At 46.4% G+C, this 10,945-nt stretch overlaps 1 protein-coding gene across 11 annotated transcripts in view; it reads left to right on the forward strand.

The window, feature by feature from the left end:
- Nucleotides 1-10,945, forward strand: part of KCNMA1 (potassium channel, calcium activated large conductance subfamily M alpha, member 1) — a 658,697-nt gene that overhangs the window by 242,337 nt on the left and 405,415 nt on the right. The gene's annotated exons all lie outside the window — the stretch shown is intronic.

Here is a 10,945-nt window from a genome sequence, read left to right on the forward strand (position 1 = left end):
TTTGTTTGCTGGGGCTGCCGTTCCATTCACCCTGTGGCTGGGGGGCGTGGCGGGGGCCCAGGTCTGCTGGCAGATTACAGATTAGGACCAGAGGACAAAAGACAGGGTTTTGGATACCGGATGTTCCCTCTTCTCTTCTCTTTCCATTTGCCTTATGCGTAGTCTTTCTAACAGTTGATGGGAGGCTGTTCTATCTCGAGAAAATGACTCAGATGTGGTATTTCTGAAATAATATTTCAGGACATACTGATACTCCTCAAAGTTTGGAGAACACTGCATACTGTCTCTTCCTCTTGATGGTTGCCATGCACTTTGAGACATAATGGCCATGGAAGTCCTGTAAGTGACTGGCTGGTCCAGTCTGCATGTACCCAGCGGTTCCCAGTGAGACCAGGATGCTGGTCCTGTAAGTGACTGTCTGGTCCAGTCTGCATGGTGCCATGCAAGTTGCAGCATAGACATGTTGCTCACCTGAACAAACTCATCCTTTGGATAAGCCAGATGCAGCTAGGTAAATAGCGAGGTGGTACATTTTCACCACCCTGTTTTGTAACGTTAGACTAATTATTCAGGCATCACATGCCTTAGTGTTCTTATCTATAAAAAAGGGATAATAGGAAGTTCCTACTTCATAGTGTTGTCATGAGTACTTATGCTCTTAACACATAAGCTCTTTGCACAATTCCTGAAATGCAGTATGTCTGATATGTGTTAGCTATTAATAATGATAATGCTGTCAATCAATATTTACTGAAATCTTTCAACACTGCTAAGTGTTGATATTGTCTTGTCTTCATGTATTAGAGAATAGGGTAGCATAAGAATCCTCCCTGGGGTGAAAGATTACAGAGTACCATTGTTTTATTAAATAAAAGCCTCACAATAGGCTTACAAGGAAAATGTAGCTGTTCTGTTTATGGTGGAGGAAGGTAAAACCTACCTGAGCAGTAGGGCAACTATACCATCCAGCACACACCGGACTCAAAGCCAGCACTGCTGGCTCCATGCATGTCAGCCAGCCTAGATGGAGATCTGGAGATGGACCTGTGTTAGCTCTTTTAGGGGGTACCCTCCACATAGATCCTAGGTTTAGACCCCAAGTCTACCCCTCCCTAGCTCCTGTTACTTGATGATTTTGCTCTCCAGGCTTCCATGCTATAAACTAGATATGATGATACCCATGACTTATGGGTAACATGAAGCTAATGACTTTATATTTGCAAGGATCAAGCACAAGGCTGAACCCTATCACTAGGGTTCAGTGAGTCTTACTTCATAGTGATGCTCTGTATCAGGTTTTGTCCTAAGCTGCTTTACACACCTGATCGCATGCAATCCTTACACCACTCCAGAAGGTGAGATACTCTTCATTTTTCAAATGGGAAGACTGAGGCTCTTCTATGCGAGTAAGTGACTTGCCCACAATCATTAGGCCACAGGTTGTGAAGTTTGAACTGGGAACATTACTCCATGGAAAAGCCTCTTCTAGGCCTCCTGAGAGCCACGTGCTAGGGAAATGCAGGCTTTGTACTTGGCAGCTCCCTTGGTCAGCAGGGCTGTCCAGCAACACACATTCTCATCGCTTCTCTGTGGGATAGTGCTGTCACTTGGGCTTGAGGACAGTGTTCTCTAGTCAAGCCAGTGAGGCAGTTTAGTGCTGTTTCACCAGGAGGGGTGCACCAACTCTAGTGTAGGGTCCAGCAATTCCATCAAAGATGGTGGTCCCTTCAGATGTACACGCTTGGCTGGGCTAGAGTCATGCCAGGTACAGGACCTCAAAAACTTAGCACAGGGCCCAGGAACCCCAGTGAGTCCATTTATCTATTTGATTGTCCTGGTGTCCCAAAGAGACAGGAGGACACTGGAGGAAGCACCCCACCAGTCTTCCAGTTGGCTGAGGAGAGAAACCTAATGCATTGCAGAACAATTTGGGGGCTTTTCAAAGTGCTCCTAATCTAAATTCTTTAGGAAAAAAATCTAGTGAATAACTTCAAAACTGCAGAACCCTTCAGCTTGACAGACAGAAAGAGCAAAACAAATGACCTGAGGTACCTAATGGAAGATGCTAGAATAGAAGGGTGGGAAGGAAAACCAGGGACAGTCCGAGATTATTAACATGCCTTTCCTTTTAAAATGGCTTTCAGAGTCCAGGGGAGGGACAAGGTGGGTTATTAAGGGAGTATTGATTTGAATGTGCTGAACAGTTGGTTGTTTTTATTTTCCAGACACAGGAGCACATTTGGCTTTGCATGACTGGGTTTTACATTGCTCAGTAGAGCATCACTTGGCACTGGCCTGTGAAGTCCTGAAGTTCAGGAAGAACGCTCACTGCTGTTCTCTCACATTTTGGACTTGTTCATGGGGAATAACAGGTTCTGCTGCTCAGTTAAGGGGCATTCCCTCAAGATCTCCCTATTTTACCGTGTTTGGCTTGGGTCCTATAAACATCCTTGTGGGAAAGTAGAATATATTTTCGAAATTGGTCAGTAAATGAATGGGTCTAAGACTTGGAGTCTAGGTACAACTGTATAGTCATGGAAGTGGGGGATGAAGGGAAGGAGGGAGTGGGGATCCCTCATTCATTTATCCATTTACCCAGTTAACCTTTCCTGAATACCCACTATGTGGCAGGCATTGTTCCAGGAACAGGCATAAAGCCATGGCATGAACTTAAAGCCATGACACATGAGGTCAAATTGAACCACACAGCCACGCCTACAGAGGGTGAGTCATGGAAGCAAGATGGCAGAGAGGAGGGTGGACCTGACTGGAAGCCAAGACTTGTGTGGTATGATGATGCTTCTTTATTACCCTGCTTGGTTCTCCTCTCTCAGAGCCAAGTTGGTAGGAAAGCTCTTTACTTCTTCCTTTCTTCTCGCCTGCCCTAGCATCTAACAATTGAGCCTCTATATTTTTAGTTTGTCTTTGTCTAGCAAGGAAATGTGGGCTAGCATGAAACTCAAAATTTATTCTTTCTGGGATTCCATTTCTAGAAGGAGGGAGAGAGAGAAGGAAGGAGGGTGGGAGGGAGGGAACTGGAAGTATCTTCTGGACCTGCTAAGGTCAGCCATCTTCTCAGAGGAAGTGTCTCCCCCTGAATCTTTGGTTTGGCTTTTCTTTCAGTAGGACTGAGTGTATAAGTTCAGATCAGAGCAGCACCGCCTGCCAGTGCAGGAGCTGGGAGCTTGAGCTGGACCGTAGGTGTGGTTCTAAGACTGAGGGGACAGATCTAGAGTGGGCAGGGAAGATGTAAGTATTTAACCAAGTAATATAGATAATTTAGGACCATGTCTGGCATATAGGGTGTCCAGTAAAAGTTGAAAAGAACCCTGAGGAGGAAAGCAGGAAATTCAAGATTTCATTCAGTCAACAAATATTTCTTAAATTCCTAAATCAAAGAGGCACAGATTTGGGAAACAGACTTAACAAATCCTGGCTCTTTTATTTACTCTCTCGCCTTGAGCAAGTTGCTTAATGGTTCTCTCTCTTTGTGAAATGGTGAAACTCAGTAAGAATAAGAAGAGGTTGTTATGAGGAATGAAGGGAACCAAGAACTCCATGTGTTCAGAGTTAGCATATTGTTATGTGTGTAGTCATGGCTAGTTGTTGCTCTGGAGCTGGGATCTAGCTGGAGGAAATGTGCAAGGTCTTTGCTTTACGTAGTATAGTCTAGTAGAAGAGCTAGACGATCAAAAAACAAGCAAACAAACTGACATGTATTTTAAGGTAATGGTAAGTGCTGTGCTAAGGTGAGAGAAAATAGGAGTGAGTAGTTATGACTAGGGCTCCCTAGTAGCTACAGCAGTCAAGAGACAAGAGAAAAAGGCACTCCGTACAAAGATCATTCTGTTGAAAATGAAATAAGCAACTGTTTGGGATTGGAGGGATGGTGGGAGGAGGAGAGAGAGAGAAGAGAGAGACCTTGAGTTTCTAAGAGAGGCAAGTAGGATGAGAATCCAAAAATAAATATAGTTAAATAAAGATTGATTCTGGGGCCAAACATGTTTCAAGATAATTATTTCTCCTAGTAACAAATCATTATGGCTCATAAATGAATTCATCATTTTATGTTTCCAGTACCAAAGGTTCTTGAGAGTGGATTCTTCCTCCTTTTCAACTAGCTTTCTTTATCTGACCCCGTCACCTCTCTGAATTGAATTTAAGGGCCATTCATGTGGACAAACATCCTTTTGGACTAGTGTTCTACCTAGCCCAGCCCTGTTAGGTGTGAGCCCTCGCATCCCTGTGGTCTCCATCAATGTCACCCCCTGTGGTCTGTGGCCGAGGCAGGAAGGTTCACCGGACAAGTTGCTCCTGCACACTTCCTAGCCCCTAGACATGAGGACCCCTGGACAAGGCAGGGCATCCCCACACGGGGTGCCCCAGTCATCCCTTTCTCCACAGTGGCACCCAAGGAGGCACCTGCAGGAAGGTGGAGCTTCCGTCAACCTGAGCCTCAGAGTGTGGCACCAAGATCTCTCTGCCTTTGTCTTCACGGATTTCTGACTTCTGACTTTTCAAGAGTCTTGAGCACTAATTACTCCTTGCATTTTGGATCCATTCAAACACCTCTACCAAGTGAACTGCTCACCCTGACGAGGCCTGCTTCTATTTAAGTTAACTCTTCTCCTCTCTGAAGTGACTTCTGCACCTCTTCTGCCCTGGCCCTCTCTCTGACCTCCTGCTTTTATTTTCTTTCTTGTATTTTCCATTCAGAGACATTATTTTTATTTATATATTTACATGTTATCTGTTCTCCTGCAAGACTATAATTGCCTGCTTATGTGCTGCTGTACCTGCTGTGCAATGAGAAAACGGGAATGAGTGAATGAAGGTAAGCCTATTGCCAGGGAGTCTCCACCTGCCTCCCATGGCCCTTCTCTCCTCTCCGCTTCTTCAGGGCTCTGCTGTGGTCTGTTCACCGAGGCACTGACAGTGCACTTAGGGTCATGGATTTCACAGCCAGACTACCTGGCTTAAACTAACCTACTGCCTGTGTGACTTTGAGCAAGTTCATTTCTGTGTCTTAGTGTCCTCCTCTAGAAAAACAGAATAGTAAATGTCCCTGTCTCATGGGGTTGCTTTTCCTATCAATTAGGTAAAATTTGGAGACTCCTGGAAAGTGTCTAACCCATGTGAGGAGCATGGAGCATTTGTTACCAACGGTCAGGGCAAGAGTGGGACCTATGGCCTATCTGACCCCTTAGAAGCCCCTTCAATGACAAATAACACATTATTTGTCCTCACTGCTCACCTGGGGTCCCTGGGGTCTGTTCCACAGGAAGGTACAAGCATATGAACCCCAGTCCATAAGTCAGGAGGCATGAACCCACCTAGCCTACAGGAGGCTTCCGTGAGGGATCCAAGCAGCCTGGACAAAGACAGAAGTTCCTTCTCTCAAGGTGGAAACACTCTGAGGCTCCAGGAGAGCTGCCCTCCAGGCACTGTCCTCTCCTCCGTCCTTCAACAATATTTCTGGGATGTTATTAAACCCCGACAGGTGCTGGGCGATGAGTGACACGTCCCTAGGATGGAGCTTTGCTCTGCTCCTCTGGGCACGGAGAGCTCGTTCAATTATGGGCCACCCCTGTGACGGGCCCAATCACAGGCACATACATTAGCGTCTGATTATACCCTCGTTGAGTTTTTCCTGACAGGAAGGAAATGAATTTACCTCGTGTCACCTCTGTAGTTTGCAAGCAGTCTTGGCTTCTGTGGTAACAACACCTTCCACATTTTGTGAGATCAAGGAGCAAGTGTTTGTTCGGTGGTTGGTCTGTGAGTGGCCTGGGTCTTCAGGCTGGGTGTAGTCTGCACTGGGGGCTCTTGGCCTGTTTTCATGGGGAGCTGGGGCTGCAGTGAGCAAGGCCCTAAATTCACACCCATGGGGTCTTGAGTCATGGAGGCCGTGGGCGGTTTCCAGAATCTTCCAGGTTTCTGCTTCCATTAGTGAGAGGTGGTGTTATGGCAGGGTTCTCCTGGGGCTGTGCGAGATCCAATGAGCTTGCCTGCGTGTAGGATGCACTTATGATAACGCTTGCCACGGGGCCAGTGGCTGTGGGTTTTTCTTTTATTAAAAAAAAATAATACTTTTCATGTTAATAATGCTTTTACTTTTGTTGTTACTATTTTGAAAGAGGCAGGCTCCAGAGAAGTCGGCCTGGGGAGGCAAGGGACAGAGAGCAGTCTTTATGAACTGTTAGTATCGTGGGCTAGGTCTTGCTTTCTGTTTGGGGCGGTATGCTACTTGAGAGAAGAAATTGCCTCCATTAGTTCAGATTCCAAGTCCTTCTAGAGAATGCCTGGGAAGACCTGAAATTTGTAATGGAATGGGGCCCATGGATTCTGTGATTCCTTCCAAAACTCTCATACTAGGCTGGTACATCTATCTTCAAAGAAAGCGTAATTCCTGGTGAAAGGCAGATGGCCCTTCTTTTATGCCACCGTCTTCCCACTGAAACCCCTGATCCTTAAGCACCTTGCTCTCCACTGACCTCTCATAGTCACTTAGGGACCTGACAGAGCTGGGGGCACACGTTCAAAGAACTGTGACTCAGCTCCCCAAAAGGGTTTACTCTTGACCTGGGAGAGGACAGGATTCTAGCAACACATCTTGACAAAAATTAACAGATCAACCTCAGCCATGTCCTGGAAGTTATTTGCTGTTTGGTTTTTAAAGTTGAGCCCAGTTTCTGTGCTCAATAATTCTCATACACAGTGTCAAATGCCAGTGTGCTCAGGAGAACCTTGTGTCAAGAGGGTTCTGGAGGGCACTGGCCTTTGGACCATATCTGAGTTTCAGAGACTGAGTAGAATACAACTCTGGGCTGTTTCCACTTTGGGAGCTCCCATTGCTGGATCTCCTGGGACATGAGGCACATCTAGGAAGTTTTGCTTTCCAGAGAGGCCATTCTGACATCGCTGAGGTTGGACTGATGGTCCAACAAGCACCCCTGGGCCCACAGTCTCCTCAAAGCCTGGCAGCCTGTTTGTGCAGTTTGGGGACCTGGTGCTGGGTTTCCGAGGGTAAGCTCTTCAGGGATTGTCACATCCCTCCACCATGAAAATAAGCAAGAGTTGGGGAGGAGAGAGAAGTTCAGATACAGGCAGAGACACCAACAGAGATAGAGAGATAGAGAGATGGGAAGGAGAGAAGTAGGGAGGTCAGGGAATGGGACAACCCTTCAAAGAGTCAGGAAGCAATGTGCCCTCCCTTATGGCGCCTCGGGTTAAAGCACATCACTATGAAGCTTTCTGAAGCTACTGCAATATGAGTTCAATTCCAGGCTGGGGAGCTGACCCATGTGGCATGGCAGGCCTCTCCTGACCTGCCCGCTACTCCCCTCAGCAGTGTACTTTGACAGTGAGCCTGTTCTGCTCCCCACTCTGTCTCTGGTGAATCCTTCACGATCCCTGCCCCACTGGCCTGTACCCCCTTTCTGTATGGAAAAATAAATACATCTTTTACAAAAAAGGCGTGAGGACACGAGGCAGGCAAACTCACTTGGGAAGGCAGAAAATCCTCACCATCAATGAAGTATTGAGAACACAGTTTGTACCAGGCACTGAGATTAGCACTTTGCTTATTACATCTCATTTAACCTTCACAGAAATACTAGGATGCAAGTGCTAATCTCAACTTTATTTTGTAGCAAAAGTATGGAAAGTTCAGAGAGCCCAGACATCTTATGTAAGGTCAACAAGCTTTTGGCATGGGATGAGGACTTGAACCCAGGTCCACTTGACTGTAAAGTGTGTGTTTATCCCACTACTGAGAGGCTGTAACCCCAGGCTGTGGGGCAGCGTGATGGGGCACCTCTGAGCCTCTGTGTACCCAGATGTTAAGAGGCATGAGTTAGTGTCCTTTGGAGTAGATATTGTTGGCGAAGAGGCTGTGGGGGGGGGGGTTGGGGGGGGGTGGGTGAGTATTATGCCTCTCATTCTTGACCACTGTGTTGCCTAGGATGGTTTTGGCTGCATGTAACAGAAAAAACCTAAAGTTTTATTTTCATGGGAAAGTAAGTCTAGACCTAGCACTTGCTGCTCCTACATTAGCTGCTGTTTTTGTCAAGGCAGACATCTCTGGGATGGCAAGATTCTCTTGTTTTTTTGTCTCATGGTCACAAGACAAATGGGCAGCTACAGGCTTGGCGTGTACTTTACAGTAGGAAGAAGAGGTTGAGTTTTTCCTTCCTCCTTATTGGGCCTTCTCCCCTTCAGAGTATAAGATGTGGCCATCTGTGGATGCAAGGAAAGCAACGAAGTTGCTATTCAGCTTTCCAGCCTGAGCAGCAGCCTGGTAATCCACCTCCGCTGCCCAGCAGAGTGTCTGCTATGGTCCAGTGAACTAGCTGAAGCCCAGACCCACCTGTGACCACCCTCCTCACAGGAGGAGGGAACACACAGGTCTTATAGCAGTTGAGGCCCCATTCTGAGTGGAACTGGGAGGGGCCGGGCAGGGGCACTCAGCTCCTGGCTGCATTGCTGCTGTTGGAGGTGGGTATAACACAGAGACTCCTATTGAATCTGGAACACCAACACTGGAGTCTCTCAGCTCTCCCTGCTGCCAACTGCACAACGTCCCGAGAGACAGCAGATTTTATCATTGAAGGAGCAGAGCGGCTGGGAGGGAGTGGAGGAGGAATGAATGCGGACTTGACAGAATATTCTGAAATATCATATTATTGATTCAGAGGAGACATAGGGGAGGAAATGTAAGAGACGGGTGATAAAAGGCTCAACTGAGATGGGCATGAGGAAGATTTCCTGTTTCTAGATTAGAGGCAACATCAGATCAGAGTTTCCAACCCATACATTTTTTATTATATACATTTAGCATAACAACTCCCCTCCCCTTGAATTTTGACATCATGGACATACTAGGTATCTGTTTATGTGTTGCATATATATCTGTCATGCTTATGCACGGCAGGAGTAAGATTTTCGCATCCTCAAACAGCACTTTTTGTTCCCCTGGAGGAGATGTTGAGAATATGCTTGGGACACATCTCTGGCAGCACATGTGGCCTTTCTAGGGGAAGGAAGAAATCACTAGCCCGACTCAGAAGCTTTATGGAGAAGGAGGCCTGGGAGGGGTCTCCCATGCCTAGGGTGCCTGTTATCTACCAGTATCAAGTCGGGTGCTTTAGAAACATCCTCCCAACCAGCAGGTGGTCACAGCTGTGGCCTGATTTTACAAAAGAAGTCATCAAGGTTCAGAGGTTGCCCCTCTTTTGGAGAGAAATGGCGAATACATCAAGCCCAAAGAGTGGGTCATTGGTTCTCCCCTTTGTAGTTGTCATTTAGAAGCACAGGTGACAGCCTGGACTGTGTTTTAAAGAAGGGGAAGGGAGGTCTTGTAGGACTGAGCCCTGAACCTGTGGACTCTGATGTCACCTTTAGGATCCTGTGTTCCAGCTGAGTTGATTGGTTGGTGGTGTGTTAGAATTGGACAGATTTTGTGACTGAAGAGAGAGAAGACTCTTGTTTGTTTCATTCTTGAGACTGTGCCATGCATAGTTCCTTCCCTTGCAGGTGCTTTGCAGGAGCTCCTTAGTGCATATCAGAGAGGACAGACTCCAGGGACAACTCCCACATCTCAGTAGGGCAGTACAACAAAGGTGCGTTTCCCATCATGCTTCAGGCTCTGCACAGGTTGCCCTAGGACTGAGGCATCTGGAAACATCCTATTCCTCCCCTTCCCCAGAGTCTTCACTTTCACCTGTGTTTCCACTGTTATTGTGGTAGAGGAGGAGAAAGTGGAGGATTTTGCATAGCTTCCAAAGTTTCTCCCAAGATGTGACTTTAGACCCCTTCTGTTGGCAGTTTCATTGATTATGTGGTTTAGTCTGACTTCAGAGGGAGCAGGGAAGTGTGCCATGTGCCCTGATTGGGAAGAGCAGGAGATATCTGGGAACAGCACTAAAGGTAACCACAAAGATAATAATAATTGCTGAAGATATTAAATTGACGTTTCAAGATCAAGTAGATATTTTCCCTCTGCTCTCTATAACAGTCTGGCAATTTCTCCAGTTGTGCTTATATCATGCTGCCTGGCAAATATTTATATGTGTGATCCAACTTATGTCAAAGTTCCTAAGGGCAAGACATACATTGAATGAAAGAACCACAATTATCTCTTGAGGACCCACACATATAGCAGGTGCAGCACTGCTTTGTTGAATGAAATCTCAGTCTTTCAGAGTGATGGGTCTAGTGAAGATGAGTTGCCTCTGATTTCTGGAACACCCTGGGTGTGCCTCTGTCCTGCCATTGAAAGACTGGTTCAACAGCTAGTGATGAACCTTCCAGGATAGACAAGGACAGTGTGGTGGTGGGAGCCTCCAGGAATGGCATGTGAATCAGTCACAATATAGACACTACACAAGGCAGGAGTGTGGTGCTTCCTTGACCTTCATAGTTCTTTGCTTTTGATAATGATTCATTCATCCTGAAATCTACTTGTTCCTTTTGGTAGGGCAGATATTGTTAGTTCCATCTGGCATATGAGTAAACAGTCTTTGAGTTGACCCATCACTCGGTTGACTTATATTCTTGAGAATGAGACCTCATCTCTTCCCTGGTTGTGTAAGCTGGTCTGGACCTGCCAAGGGCAGGCTTCTCATCACTGAGCACCCAATACCATCAATCAAACATTCCCAAATTGGTGGAGCTTAAAATGACAGTCATTTGAGATTGAGTAGAATTCAGTGTTATTAAAATAGCATTCTAAATTTTAATCTTGTGCATCGACTTCTTAATAGCTTCTACTTTCACTAAAAATGATGGGCCGTGCTCACAGACATTCAATTTAAATACTGTCAGGCAAGACTGATTTCTTTGCCAGCACTGCCAAGTCCTTCCTTCCTTCCTTCCTTCCTTCCTTCCTTCCTTCCTTCCTTCCTTCCTTCCTTCCTTCCTTCCTTCCTTCCTTCCTTCCTTCCTT

Source organism: Condylura cristata, unplaced genomic scaffold (assembly GCF_000260355.1).
Source record: "Condylura cristata isolate star-nosed mole 26May11 unplaced genomic scaffold, ConCri1.0 scaffold00011, whole genome shotgun sequence".
NCBI classification, from domain to species: Eukaryota; Metazoa; Chordata; class Mammalia; order Eulipotyphla; family Talpidae; genus Condylura; species Condylura cristata.